We start from the raw sequence: 14,683 nt of genomic DNA, 5'->3' as shown, positions 1-14,683 counted from the left end.
ACAAATTTGCGTTGTCACGAGCAGTCTTGCATAGCGACTCTCTTTGGGCAGAAAACCAAAGGTAGTGATTCTGTCTGGATCCTCGAGGACGATAACTTGGTCATTTTGTTAACTGCGAAGAAACAAATAGCTCTCTTAGCGAAGCACAAAAGTAAGTTGGCGAACTCAAACGATAATTCATTTACCGATTAAATGAATCATCTGGACTATTCATATGCGTACTTTATTTTAAATGCATGACTAAATAGAGGAAGCAATTTACATATATGAATTGAAGAACTCTCTCTTCTATTATTTATGATACAAGACAAAATGCTCTAAAACTGATAACACGAATGGTTTCTAGGGCATACACTAATATACACTAACAGTATTCACGGCATCCTCTGGTTTGGCTTCAAAGCGACCAACAATGAGGCTGAGTATGAAGCTCTGCTCACTGGGTTGTGGTTGGCCAAAGAAATGGGATCAAGCGCGATTAGCATCCATAGCGACTCCATGCTGGTCGTCAACTAGATTTTGGGAGAATATCAAGCCAAAGAAAAAAACATGATCAACTATTTGAAGAAAGCTAAGGTCGCACTCGAGTCGTTCAAGCACTTCACGATCACATAGATTCATAGAGATAGCAACTCTGTGGCAGATGCCTCAACAAGGATAGCCTCATCGCTAGATTCAAATGCACCGGAAAGTATTCTTGTTCGGTTCATAGAGGCCTTCAGTGTCAGCTCGACAAAATAGGCCGTGAATGTGGTAGAATCAGTTTCCTGGATGACCTTCATCATCCAATATCTCCGAGATGGGACCTTGCCCAAAGACAAGGTCGAAGCAAGGACCTTGCGAACCAGAGCTGCTCGTTAAACACTTATAGGAGACCAACTGTATAAGCGAGGGTTCAGCACCCCTCTCTTTCGATGTGTATTCGATGAGGAAGCAGACTACATTATAAGGGAGATACATGAAAGGATCTATGGTAATCACACGGCCACGTGATCTCTCGCCAACAAAGTTGTTCGTCAACGGTATTACTGGCCCTTGATTCAAAAAGACACCTACAACTTTGTCAAAAAGTGTGACAAGTGCCAGTGGCTCACGAACATACCGCGAGCTCCTTCCCACCAGCTGATAACCATGACCAGCCCCTAGCCATTCTCCATGTGGGGAATCGATCTCATTGGTCTCATGCCAATTGGTAAAGGGGGAGTCAAGTATGCAGTGGTCGCGGTAGATTCCTTCACCAAGTGGGTTGAAGCAGAGCCATTGGCTGCGATCACCACCAAAAAGCTCAAGGACTTTGTCTTCAAGAACATTGTGTGCCACTATGGAATTCCTCATATCCTCATCTTTGATAATGGAAAGTAGTTCAATAATGAGGAATTCAAGCCGTTTTGTGACAAGCTAGGTATCCATAAAAAATTTGCCTTAGTCGCAAGACCGCAAGCAAATGGTCAAGTTGAAGCTATCAACAAAACCATCAAGCACACTCTGAAGACCAAGCTTGGCACAGCCAAGGGAAATTGGGCCGACGACCTTCCTAAAGTCCTGTGGGCATACAGGACTACTCCGAGAACCTCTACCTTAGAAACCCTTTTTTCGCTAGCATATGGCTACAAAGTAATGATCCCTGTGGAGGTAGGGACTGGTTCACTTCGGAGAGACCTGTACAACGAGACAAACAACGAGGCGCTTATGCATGCAAGTCTAGATTTAGTTAAAGAACATCGCAGCAAGGCTCAGCTAAGAATAGCAACCTATCAGCAACGCGCGAAAAGGTTCTTTGACTCTAAGGTCAAAAGAAGAGACTTCCAGGTCGGCGACCTCATTCTAAACGAAGTCCTTCTCGGTACAAGAGAACCGAGTGCGGGAGTTTTAGGGCCGAACTAGGAGGGCCCATACTGCATTGCCAAAGTGATAAGACCGAGGACTTATCATCTCAAAAGGCTGAATGGTTCCAAAGTACCGCGAGCTTGGAATGCTAAACATCTCTGACCATATTATCAGTAATTTCGAACTCATTTTTCCTTGTAAAGATTTTACTTTTCTTAATTCTTTTAAATAACAAGTGTATGATTCTGTTCTTTTGTAATCATTTTTACATGTATAATTCTGTTCGCATAGACTTGTACCAATGTTATTGGAAACAGTTAGAATGCGATCTCATGTGTAACATATATAGGGTACGAAAATTGTAAGTACTCATGAAAGATTAAAATAGCGATGTCTTTATTTATTATAAAAAAGGAAAGTACATGAGTAAACAGGGAAAAGACTATAAGAGCAGATCACTGGTCCTTGTCCCCAGGTCCCGAAGGGGTGATCTTAACATCCTCGGACTGGTCACCAATCACCTGTTTGGGTGCGGGCTCCTCTGGGACATACTTCAGATGCTCCTCTTCCAGGTTAGGTCCCTGAGCCGCTTCCTCGTCCTCAGCTCGGGCTATGGCAACAAGGGAATCCCGGTACTCATCGAGAAGGTCGAAAATGGACTGAATTGTCCACTCTACAGCCCTCCTCTTGATCTCCAACTCCTACTATTGCATCTCCACGGTCAGCGAAGTAACGCGACCTTGAGTGAATTGGAGCTCAGCCTCAAGTTTACATTGCTGCTTTTCGGTGGTCTCCCATAGCTTGGCCCTTTCCCATTCTGCTCGTAAGGCCCACTCGGAGTTAGTTTACAGCTCTTGCTCTTTCTCGCAAGCCTCTTTGGTAAGTCTGGCCACTGTCCTCTAGAGCTCCTTCACTTCCTCTCTGCGATTCTCTAGCTCGGCCTTCTTCAAGTCCACCGTGTTAAAAGTAGCATTCCTTTCAAACAAATACTGGTTCGCCTGAACGGTGGACAAGTCTCTCTCTGCTCGTGCCTCTTCTAATTCTCATGTAAGCCACACATTCTCTTCCCCTAGCTGAACCTTCTACAAGGACAGGTGCATAGAGAGCAGGGCCTGCGTAACAAAGAGAATAAAGATTTTGTTTATTTTCTATTGGAAAAGCAAATATAAGTCTTCGCCGAGGACAGCTTGTTTTACTTAGCTCAAGTGCTGGAAGGACGTGGACATCAAGTCCATGGGTTAGAGGCCACGAACTACTCGAACTCCTCTGCAAGCCCGTACTCCAGTAGAGTGAAAACTACTGGCTGCAAATGGTCTGGAAGTTGGCCCATCGAGTCACGCCCATGCTTGTGCCCATGCCCGTGCTCGTGCCTGTGCCCGTGCTCGTGCCCGCAGCAGGTAGAATCTCTTCCTTGGGCTCCTTGCCTGACCTTCTCCCAAGACCTGTGACCTCCCTTTGCCTCGTCTGCAGACCCTCTAGGGCAATGGAGATGTCGGTCGTGCCCTTGGATGGCCCTTCCGAGCGGAACGCTTAGTAAGGCCGCGAGCTCTTGAGCTGGACGCCCAGACCCTCAGTCTCAGACTCCGACTCTTCCGCCCAAAGTTGCTTTCGCTTCTTGGACTTCTGAGCCATGGTCTTTTGCTTCCGGTGAGCAGCCAAAGGCTGGCCCTAGGTCAGACAGGAGCGCCCGCCAATGTCCCTCCGATAGGGGGACCGTTGGGAGCCCCTCTAGTTGATCCGGTGACGCCTAGTCGGGGGAAGGAGAATTGCCTTAGGCGTGGCAATTTGGGTACCTTGGGAGGCATGGTCTTTGCATGTGAACATCGTTAGCAAAACAGTTCACTGCATGAAAAGTCAAGACAGGCTAAGAAGCTTACTTGATGTGATCTCTAAGGTCGCTTCAGAGTTGAAGAAACCATACTTCCGCAAATTTGCTGTTGTCACGAGCAGTCTTGCGTCGCAACTCTCTTTGGGTAGAAAACCAAATGTAGTGATTCTGTCTAGATCCTCGAGGAACGATAACCTGGTCGTTTTGTTAACTACAAAGAAATAAAGAGCTCATTAGCGAAGAACAAAAATAAGTTCGGGAACTCAAAAGAAAGGAGAACCTACTCGGCTCCTAAAAGTGGCAAATGCCATCATATCGAAAGAAAAAGAACTTCGTCTCGTACGTCCCCACGTTGCTCGGGTAACTAGGTATTCTTGCTCGATCATAGGATGCTTGGAAAGGTAAAAGGAGTCCTTATCCTTGCTCTTCTTCAGGATGTACGAGCAACCGAGCTCTAGTGCAGTTAGCTTGCCTAATCCATTTTTTTCGCATGCGATATACATAGCCACGACTATCATATACACGTTCGGCGTGAGCTATAGCAGTGCGATCTAGAAATGATCAAGGACTAACCTGACAAAAGGGTGGAAAGGGATCAAACCTCCACTCTTAAAGATATTCTCGGAGATCGCAGCAATTCCTTTTGGCGCATTCCGAGCTATTTATGACCTATGTTGGAAGACCTCTGCACTGAGAGCATATTGGTCTACCACCTTCTAAATCTCCTCGGCGGTAATCATTGAAAGAATCTCTTGAAGGGGACCTGTAGGAGCATCCTACATAGGCGAGCTGGTCCCTTCATTTGTCCTGGTCATTGGAGAATACATTCCTCTGCGGTCTAAAAAAAGCGACATACAGGAATCACTCAGTCATCGTACACTATTTAGTACGATGATGTGGAGGAAAAAATAAAAGTTTCCTCCCTTAAACTGTAGAAAAACCCTAAAAGAATGTTTTAGAGCCACCATCAATGGCTCAAACCCAAGGAGAAGATTTCATCTCCGATCAACTACCAGAAGACTGTCATCGCATGGCAACTATCGAAAACAAGAAAAAATAATAAAAGTGGCAGAGGAACCATCCTTACCTCTTGGAATGAGAAGATTAATCCTCCTACTCCAAATATCAAGCGCGAACTAGTCTAAAAGACAAAGAACCAAGGCTCACGAAAGTTTCTTGCTCTCTGTGAGAAAGTGAGTATTGTGACATTACCTAAAGTGAGCTTGAGCTTTTATAGCGAAGGAAGTGGCGCTTTGGTTTCCCGAAGTCAAAGGACGTTTGGGCGGAAAATGCATCTCACCGTTGATCGTGACCACGTGTCACAAATCAGTGAAGAAGAGTGACCATCACGCTTCAAGAAACCAAATTGTTGTTCTCTTCCATTGAAACACTCAAGCAATGACTTGTTTCCCTCCTCCACATTAAATGCGCCCACGTCCACATTTAATGCTCTGATAGGGAATGTCTTTTAAGCATGGCTAGCACTTATTGTGCACAAGACACGTCTGTTAGAACAAAAGGTGTTCCATCAATGCATCAGCTACAAAAGTGCAACAGATAAAATCTGAAGAGGTTGTTACATAAAACACTCTTCATCTTATGTCAATTGCGAGGCGACGTGACTCTTCGACCTCATCTCGTGTTAGTCACGAAGCGACGTGACTTTTTGATCTCGTCTTATGTCAGTCGCGAGGCGACGTGACTCCTTGATCTCATCTTATGTTAGTCGCACCGTGACGTGACTCCTCGATCTCGTCTTATGTCAGTCGCGAGGCGATGTGACTCTTCGACCTCGACGTATATCAGTTGCGAAGCAACGTGATCCTTTGCCTTCAGCGAAAATCTTGCTAAGTGTAAACAGGTCATGAACCTCGGTTAAGACCAGAATCATCGTTATGGCACTGAATAAGGTCGAAGAGTAGGTCACTGACCCTTAAAATAAATATCATTTCAGGTCGCTTGCATGGGAGTGTTTTCCCAACCTTTTTGCAACTAGGTCAGATCGACCAGTATCTCTTAAAACACATCAAATCAAGGCATAATTATGTAGTTTCCAAGGTTCGATTCTCAAACCTTAAAAACTAGGGGACTTCTATTATGCCTGGAAAAGTAGGGCTAACGCAGAGCCCTATCAGTGCAAGCAGTCAGAGCTTAGGTAGATCCTGTAGCCTTTCAGACGCAGTCACGTCGTGTGCTGACATGAGCAGCATGCTCCTGCCAGTGCAGTGGGTGTGCACTAGAATGACAAAAGGCTAGAGGTGCTCCACGTGTCTAATCCCTGCACACGTCGAGTAAATCACTCGAGCAGGTGAGCAATGGGACACAAGGAAGGATTTGCACGACAGTCTAACCCACTCCTAGATTCAGTAATCATTACCTTAATTCATCCCACTATAAATAGAGGGCTCCTCTACCGTTTGTGGGATTAGCTCATTTCTCTTTGGAAATAGCACATATACTCTCNTCATATGTTTAGAATTACAACCCATTATTAAATCCAATTTAATATAAAGAAAATGATTAATTATGAATTGGAATTCCATTTAATTCCAATTAGCAATTTAACTCTTAAATTATTCATAATAACTAATATAACCCTCCATTGAATCTAATTCAATGATAATAATATAAATAACTTTATTACCCTTGGTAGGTGCTAGCCAACCTTGGATAGTCAACTCTCTTTGGCTATTTCTCCATTCTCCTTAGTTTTTATGTGTGACCTCTTAGGTTCACTGTGGCCTAGCCGTGGGTCCAATATCATAGTCTTGTTCGATATGTTTTGTCATAAATCTTTATGAACAAAACTCCCACCGATTATGGTAGGCATCTAGCAATACTCTATAACCCCTAAGTCACAATGAATATATACTTCAACGAATCCTTTTATAATCATATACACTATATAATCAAATCTTTCCGTTGTCTAATCCCAATTAAGAATGGATTCATGGGATGTCAAAATCATTATCTTAATTTTACATCAAATTGGCAATCAATACATATGGAATGTGTCACCATGAAACAACCTTTCAAGTAATATTTTATATACCCCTGTAGGAGATTTCCCTTTTCTAATGTATCTTGACATTTGTCTGGAAACTTGATATCAATCTATACCAAGTCAATGGATCCCATCTTGACTATCACTTGCCCTCACACATAAACAACAGATGGTTAAATCGGCTTATTAACATATGACATGATTAGCCTCGTGTTTATACACCATATGAACCATATGCGTTTATGCAGAATCCAACTGTGATATATCAGGTCTAAGGATTAATAATACACTAGTACGATCTTATGATAAATCATTGACTACATTTTAAATGTCCGTGTAATTCATCATAAATGGCCATGTTCGATAAATAGTTCACTAACCGCTTATTCATGCTAATGCCCTAGTGATATAACTTTTATAATCACCCACACTAATACTATCACATGATATTCTATGAAGGCATTCAACATGCCTATTATGTAGTATTATTGCCCAATTAATATTACCTATGTAGGAAATACTTTGATGATTTTTATCTTCTAAAGATTTGTCTCATCCGGATATTTCACATATAATACATATATATAAATGAAGTAATAAACCACATGTGAAATAAAAACAATTTCTTCTATTGATAAGATAAAATGTATATACAAAATATATACATTAACATATATATACGAAACATAATGCCTTGGAACCGACGACACGATTGGTTCCTAGGGCATACACTAACAGTTTCTATTATGATTGCAATAATACTGCTCTTATTTCTTCAAATTTATCTGCGACTGAAAAGTGGCATTTGAGGTTGAGTCATATGAGTCAAAGGGGGATGGATGTTCTGAATAGTCAAGGGCAGTTTGGGAAAGACTCTATTACTACTTTAGAATTATGTGAGAATTGTGTTCTAGGTAAACAACATATAAATAGCTTCTCTAAGGGAACCCACTTAGCTACAAATTGCCTTGATTACTTACACTTTGATTTATGGGGGCCTAAAAAGGTAAAATCACATGGAGGAAACAGTTATTTCCTCTTTATTGTAGATGATTATAGTAGGAAAGTGTGGGTTTAGTTACTAAAGTCAAAGGATCAAGCGTTAGCTAGGTTTAAAGATTGGAAAGTGTTAGTAGAAAATCAGGTAGGTAGAAGGGTTAAAGCTTTGAGGACTGACAATGGGCTTGAGTTCTGTAACCTGGATGTAATGACTTCTTTCTACTAGTATTCTTTATAACATATACAATAAAACATACATACTTAGTATATGAAAATAGTTGGGCCCAAAGTTTTCTTTACTTACAAAACATAATTCTTTACATATATCAAAATAACCAGTACAAAAACTTAGCAACGGTGGACAGTTATGCCAATCCTCTCCGCTTGTCGACGTCCCTTCGACCGCTGCTCACCTATGTCCTGTAAAAACATGGAAAAACAACGGAGTGAGCATAAAAATGCTCAGAAAGTAAATCCTTTAACTCTTCTCCTTCTTTGGTTCTTTCCTTACTTAATTCCTTCTTTTTTTTTTCACTGTTTCTTCCTCTGTTTCTTACTCTCACTGTTCTTTTCTTTCTTTCTATTTCTCACTGTTCTTTTCTTTCTTTCTATTTCTCTCTGTTCTTTCTTTCTTATTCTTTCTATTCTTCCTAACTATGATGAAATTCATGGCAATATGCATGAATAAAATGCATATGCAATAATGCATAAAATGCTTTTTCTTTCTTATTTCCATTTTCTTGTTCTATTTCTTTTTCTTTCTTTTTCTTTCTTTTTCTTTCTATTCTTTTCTTTTCTTTCTTGTTTTTTCTTTTCTTGTTTCTCTTTTCTTTTCTTTTCTTTTCTTGGCTTGTTCAAGCCTTCTCATTCTTTCTTTTTCTTATTCTTTCTCATTCTTATTCTTTCTCATTCTTTCTTTTCTCATTATTATTCTTATTTTTCTTTTTCTCTCTTATTCTTTCTTTTCTTATTCTTTGCCGATCGGTCTCGGTTGATGTATGAATTTGAAACTTTGGCTGTGTGAGTGAGTACAGTCTTCATCTACATGCACTCTTGCGGACCGTACAAATTCTTCTTTCTTCTTAGGCCACTCAATTAAGGTGGCGTGCATGCAGGAAATTCTTCTTGGTATAACCTTCATCCACATACACTTTTACGGGTCGTACAATTCTTCTTCTTCTTATGCCACTCAATTAAGGTGGCGTGTATATGGGAATTTCTTCTTAGCACTCACGGTTCCCCATTAGAACAACCTATTCTTTTCTCTTCTTTACCACTCCTTAATTCTTTAATGCTTATTCTTCCTTTCTCTTTATTCTTAGAGTATTTTATTCTTTATTCTTTATGTCTTTATTCTCTATTCTTTCTTAAATTTCTACACATATACAATTATATGCATATGGATGGCTCATGCTTGAAATTCTTACTTGGCTGCACTCTTGAAATGCAAATATGCAATGTTGTATACAATTAAGGTTTCTACTCAAACTTATACTTCTCTTAGGCATTTCATCAAACATTACTTGTGCATAAACAAACCCTAATTTAATTATCATTCAATTTGTTTCTCAACCATCCAAAAATGAGAGAAAATCTCTCTTGTAGCATCACCATACCTACACAGCAAACACACTCCCAAAAATTCCTCCAATTCTTCCAATTTCAACCCATCATCAAACCATCACATACACTTCTCATATTCAAATATATCCAACAACAAACATAATTCATCATCAATCTCATCTCAATTTCTCAATAACCATAACATATGCATACTTAAAAAAAATGTCTACTCACTTGAATTCTTAAACTTTAACTTGAGTTGGATTTTTAGTGGAATTTACTTACTTTATGCTTGAGTCTTCTCTATTAAGCTCTTTACTCTTGTTGGATTCAAAACTTCTTCTAACCCTAAGCATAAACTTCATAAGAACTCAACTTTTACACAAATAAATCATACATAAAGAGCATGAATTCTTACCTTTTGAAGTCTTGAATCAAAACCCTATTAAAAATCATGCAAAAGCCCTCAAAATCCTTGGAGGATTGAATGAAAATTTGAGAGAAAATGGGGGAGTAGTGTGGCGGCGGAATGAAGGAAATAAGGGTTACAAACCCTTATCATCTTATTTTATAAACTCACTTTCCCATTTTGCCCTTACACTTTTGTAGAAATTCCATCCTTGTCCCTTAGTTAATTACCATAATGCCCTCACTCTTATTGTATTCTTTATGAAATTCTACCTCTTTTCACTCCTCACTTTTTTAACTAATTTTGAGTGAAAAGACTATTTTACCCTTAATGTAAGTTTAAGGCATTTTCTTCATATTCTCTTAAAATAACTTCAATAAAAATTAACTAAGAGCTATAAAACATAATTTAAATCATGTACCTCCATGTTGGGCGTTACATTGGAGTTTGATAGTTTCTGTAGTGAACAGGGGATCTTGGGGCATAGAATAGTGAGAAACACCCCTCAACAAAATGGGGTTGCTAAGAGAATGAATATGACACTATTAGAAAATGTTAGATGCTTGTTGATTACCTCAAACCTTCCAAAAACTTTCTGGGGAGAAGCCCTCACCATAGCTGCTTACCTAGTAAATAGGAGCCCCTTTACAGCCATAGGTAGGGGTGGGCGGGTCTGGGTACCTGCTATTTTTTGAAGGAACCGGAATCGGAACCGGAACCGAAACCAGCCGGTTCCTTTAATTTGGAACTAGAATCGGAACTGTTCCGGTTCTGGTTCTGGGTACCCTATCAAATATCAGTTACCGCCCTAATTTAAAAATAATAAACCCTTAAAAAATTATACTTACACCCCTATTAGTTTTCTAAAATGACAAATACATCCTGCAGACTTTATAAAAATTAGCACTATTTCAATATCCATTTCAACCTCACAAAATTAAAATTACATAGCACTTTAAAACTTTAAATAACACAAGTACAACAACATAATAACATATCAACCATCAAGTTTCATCCTCCCAAAATTAAAATTACATAACACATTAAATAAAACAATGACATCTCATAATTAGTGAATAACATATCAATGTTCAAACTCCCAACATTAAAGTTAAATAACATTTTAAATAACACAAGCACAATAAAATGATAACATATCAAGTTTCACCCCCAAAATCTACAGTGGTAATACTTTCAGTACTACAAAAAAGAAAACAAAAAAGGAAGTCAATCAATCAATTAGTAATTTAGTACGTTAAAAAATTGAATAAAACTACATTAACTAAATGAAAATATAAGACATTCATATTAATAAGTTACCTAAATCATAAGTCTCTGCATCCACCAAGTAATCTTTAGAATGAGCAAATGAGGGTACACATCTTAACCAATCTTGTGTACAAACTAATGCTTGTACAACACTCAGAGATAAAGAACTCTGAAATTGATCAATTACACGACCTGATGTACTAAAAGCTGACTCGGAAGCAACTGTGGACACCAAAATTGTAAAGACATTTCTTGCCATATGCGAGAGAACCTTATACTTCCCTTTATTTGCTTTCCACCAATCCAAGATACTCAACTCACACTTCACGGGTTCATGTTTCTCCTTAAGGTACTGCTTTAACTCTGATTTGTTAACATCAACTACCCCTACGTCCATCTCCTCCAAAAATGCGTCCTTGAATGGGTGATACTTGATAGTAGCATTAGAAGTAACACCACCATTTGAAGATTGATTAGTTCCCTTTGGTGGAAAGGAACTAGAAGTTTGACCTTGTTCCACACTTGAGACAAGTAGGTCATAAACTCCAAACAGTAGTTATAATACATCTCTCAAGTTTGCAGTCATCATTTCAGCTTTTGCCAAGTAATTGGCATAAATCCTTTTATAGCACCAGTTCACATATATCATCTTATACCGAGGATCTAATACTGTTGCAATCAACACCATCACATTGGCTTTGTCAAGACTCCCATAATACTTGTCAAACTTCTCTCTCATTTTCTTAGACATGTTGTGAAGACAACGATTAGGGTCATTCTCCCAATCTTTCAAAGTAAAGACAATGGAAAATATCTCATCAAAATAATAGTTAAAAGCCACATATTTCATCCCTGACATCCTCTTAGTAGCTTCATAAAATGTTTCCAAGAATTTGGCAAACACAATTGTTTTTCCCAATCATCAGCTGAAGGAATTTCATGTGACAAATCAATAGCAAAGTTGGGGTCCTCATCTTCCAAACTCTAAAAAGCTTTCCTGAATTTAATTGCGGTATCTAGCATAGGATAAATGGAGTTCCATCTAGTGGCCACATTTGGACACACACCACCTTTATAAGTTATTCTTTCCTCTTTCACACATCTTTCAAATGCTAGGGCTCTACCAGCAGAACTCCTCACATACTTAACTAAACTACGGATATGGCTAATACTATCCTTTACCTCCCTAAGACCATCCCTCACAATCAAATTCATAATATAAGCAGTGCATCTCATATGAAAATACTAACCATCCATAATTAAGGCATTCCTATCCACCAATTTATCCTTCAAGTAATTGATTGCCACATCATTAGCACTAGCATTATCCACCATTAAAGCGGACACGTGATCTTCAATACCCCATTAAAAAATGCATTTCTCTACCATTTTCCCTATCTCCCTCCCCCTGTAACTATTAATGGTCACAAAACTTAGAATCCTCTTATGTAACTCCCAGTTCTCATTAATAAAGTGAGTAGTGAGGCATAAATAGCTACAGTTCTGAATGAAAGTCCATATATCAGTCGTTAGAGCAATCCTAGACTTCAGAGAACTCAAATGTTTTTTCAATGGAATCTTNCATAATTAAGGCATTCCTATCCACCAATCTATCCTTCAAGTAATTGATTGCCACATCATTAGCACTAGCATTATCCACCATTAAAGCGACCACGTGATCTTCAATACCCCATTAAAAAATGCATTTATTTACCATTTTCCCTATCTCCCTACCCCTGTAACTACTAATGGTCACAAAACTTAGAATCCTCTTATGTAACTCCCAGTTCTCATTAATAAAGTGAGTGGTGAGGCATAAATAGCTACAGTTCTGAATGAAAGTCCATATAGCAGTCGTTAGAGCAATCCTAGACTTCAGAGAACTCAAATGTTTTTTCAATGGAATCTTTTGATAATTATGGGTGCGTTTGGTTTATTATTTTGGGTAAGATTTTGGGGATAGTATTGGATAGTTGGATAGGGGAGTATTACGAGATAAAATTTAAAAATTTATGAAAAAGCCCCCAAGGTTTGCTAATTTAATAAACACCCCAATATATTAAAATATTGTAAAATGACAAAAACACCCTTATCTCCTGCAGTGTCAGATTCCAGCCCCCACCACCGGAATCTGGTCAGAAAATTGGATAACCACACATACCGATCGGATCTGGCGAGTATTAGATCGATATGGCCTTTTCCGGCCATATCCACCACGGATCTGGCTGGAAAAGGCCAGATCTAAGGCCAGATATGGCCTTCGACGGCCGAAAAAGGCCATCTTTGGCCGTCAGCGATGGCCAAAGATATGGCCGTCGTTGTTTGTCAACGATGGCCAGATCTGGCCATTACCGGCCATTTTCGGTGGTCGTGTGACAGATTCCGGCTACCACTGGCAGTGGTTGCCAGAATCTGGAAAGTATTGGTGGTTGGGGTGTTTTTGTTAGTTTTTAAACTTTTTTTTGGGGGTATTGAATGAAATTAATAAACTATGGGGTCTAAAAGTAATTAAAAAATAGACTAATATTTTGGGAATAACATGCCAAACAACATTTGAAGAATAAGATTGGGAATATGGATAAAATCAATAAGCCAAACGCATCCTATAAATCTTCAAACAATCCCTAGGCACTGTATAATGTGAAATATGCTTCCATAAAGGTTGCAATGAACTTACGTATTTCCTAAAACTTGGGTGCTCCACCTTTGTAAATGGTTCTTCATCAACAATTATCATCTCAGCAAGCAATTGTCTAGAGACATCTTGATTAAATCTCCAAGTGGTAACTGTACTACATTCCTTGGTATCTTCTTTGTTTGTGCTTCTAAAAGATGAGAGATTTGTTTGGCTTTTATCTACATTGTGGGGGGTATTTCTTACAACTTGATAAATGCTTACGCATAGAGGAAGTTCCATTACTCACATTGTATGCCAACAACTTCTCACAATAGAAACACTTTGTCTGGTCTACTTTGTGGGTTCTCTCATTATAAATCTTCTCAAAATGGTCCCACACTCCAAATTGCTTACCCCGTTCATGCGTATTTCTATTTGATATTGACTCTCCCATATTAGGCTATCCTCAATTTCAATGTTTTCTCTAATTGATGACATTGTTCCTGCAACATTTAAGCAATCAATATACAATGAAAATATGTATAATTAACATTTAACTAAATAAAAATGTCTACAATGAAAATATGTATGAACAATGAATATATATATAATTTAACCAATTACCAATCCAAGAACAAATCAAAACTACTTCAAGAATCCACGTACCCATTTTATAGATCATTTATTAGCACACATGGGATTTGGTTCTCTGGAACCTTAGCAATAACTTCGGATAAAACTGTCTAAATTTAACCATTCACCTTAACTTGTTTAATAGATTAAGTTATTCAAGAAAATTAATTAACTCTTATGCATAAAAAATACGTGAATAAATGTAAATATGAGAATCTAATAGCTCCAATTCAGCATAAAAAAGATCATACCAAGAAAAAAAATCACCATAAAGGATCAAGATACCAATAAAAAACTTATAATAACTCAGTACTTTCAATTCATGATAATCAACCGATACCATAACAAAACAAAACCCACCTCTGAAACACTAAATTTAATCTTCATAAAACTTTCCAAGACTCGAAACCTCAATCAAGCCAAGAAAATTATTGATAACTGTGGTACTTAAGAAAGCACTTTCAGATTGTGTTATATATATTGCAAATCAAATCAAATCACCACAACACAACACAATAATCCAAAATAATTTGC

This window comes from Pistacia vera, unplaced genomic scaffold (genome assembly GCF_008641045.1).
Source record: "Pistacia vera cultivar Batoury unplaced genomic scaffold, PisVer_v2 Contig240, whole genome shotgun sequence".
NCBI lineage: Eukaryota > Viridiplantae > Streptophyta > Magnoliopsida > Sapindales > Anacardiaceae > Pistacia > Pistacia vera.
Note: the sequence above shows the minus strand (reverse complement) of the source record.